Consider the following 1,968-nt stretch of genomic DNA (forward strand, 5'->3'; position numbering starts at 1 on the left):
CAATAGGGTTTGATAGATATATTTTTATTTCACATTCAACAGCTTTAAACATCAATCATTTTATTAATAATCTTGATCCGTTTTTTCACATACTTAATATACTTGCTTGAGATTACCTCGTAATACAGAACCCTTACTATTGCAGCGTAGCGTTGGTTCAGTATCCTTCAAAGTTTCGTCAACCTGGACCTTTTAGTATTCCACAAAAGTATACAAAAAAAGTAATAATTACCCACCAACACGCTAAGATGCATTTATGGAACTAAATGAAAAATCATATACCATCGTACATACAGCCCGTAAACTGAATGACATTCATCTTTCTATTCAGATTAATCGCCCTGTCATCACTCCTCTGAAGGGGCTAGGAGTTACCTACCGAATGATTCGTAGTTGGAGTTACTGGTCGATAACATGAACTTATGTAAAAGGTTAAAAAAGAAAGCACATGCCAGAGGAATGGGGTGGGGTGGGGGGTGGGGGATTCTAGCTATGTCTAAAATGGTTTTCTGATTTTATTTCACTTGGATTTTTATTTTACATTTCTAAGTTATTCCTGTGACTCCAGTACTCGTAATTCATACGCCTTGGTAACTACATTTATTTACTTGTTCCATAACATCTTGGTGATTAGAAACCGAAATCATATCCAATGAATTATTTAAAGTCTATAGATTATAGAGGATATGCAAGCATGAACCGTTGATAGATGCCGTTAATTATGCTAACCTTTGATGTTGTATTTACAGTTCTAGCAGTAGCTCGTATGTATCCAGTAGCCTTCTGGCACCACTCATTCTGCTGTTTTCATTATAGTAATTTATAGCAGTTTATTCAGCCCAGCACTTTCTCAGTATATTGATTAAAGGTATATCTAGTTTAGTTGTTGTTTTTTAATCCCTTTCGTTATCTGTTTTCACGATATATTGCATTTCTGTTCAGTAAAGTAAATAAATTCATGTATATATTTTTAATGTTGCTAGTATTGTTCTTTGACTTTTGCTGGGATTATATATACTTTATTTTGCCTCTGGATGTAGTAGTTTTACTTTTGGTATCCAGTATTTATTTTACTTTGTGTGCAAGTAATTTTTCCGTTTTCATTATACTAATTTATAGCAGTTCACTCGGCCAAGTACTTAGTCAGTATAGAGATTAAAGGTACACCTGTTTTGCTTTTCTTCGTAGCATATCACATTTTTGTTCAGTAAAATAACCAAATTAAATTATAGATTTTTGTTGTTGCTAGTGTTATTCTACGACTCACGATGGGATTATATGTACAGTGTTTGTCATATGAATGTAGTAGTGTTACATATAGGATTCGACTTTTTTTTACTGTATTATGATTTTCAGGATATAACACCATTACTTGAGATTTTGTTGCTATTTTTTTATATGCCTTTTGGCGTCAATTTCTCTCTCGTCTTTCAATACTGATGAAAATTTGTCATCGTTTTTCTGGTTTCTGAACAATTTAGATTAGTATCATTCCCATATTTCATATACACTTCCATTTTCCTATATTAAATCATCGACTCTTGTGATTTCAAAGTCGTATAATTAATCATCTATTTGTTATCATTATCTTTTTTGTAGTCCTGAGGTTTCTTAATGTACACACACACACACACACACACACACACACACACACACACACACACACACACACACACACACACACACACACACACACACACACACACAAACACCACACACAAATACAGGTGTGTGACCCTTGACTTACAGCAGGGTTTCCATGATCCATTGTATAATTCGGTTTCTTACAGTGTTATGGCTACAAAATACCTCGGTTTTTCGAATTAAATAGAATGACTGAAATAATGGAGAATATCCGCCCGACCAAACAGATGGCCTGTCATACTTAAACACGTATTTTTCTGATAGCTTTCGTCGTGTCCCGAAAAAATCGAGCGTTGATTCCCGCCGCAAACGAAGCACTGCCAC

This window comes from Penaeus japonicus, unplaced genomic scaffold (genome assembly GCF_977035675.1).
Source record: "Penaeus japonicus unplaced genomic scaffold, GWHDUDI00000001_assembly GWHDUDI00000007, whole genome shotgun sequence".
Lineage (NCBI taxonomy): Eukaryota > Metazoa > Arthropoda > Malacostraca > Decapoda > Penaeidae > Penaeus > Penaeus japonicus.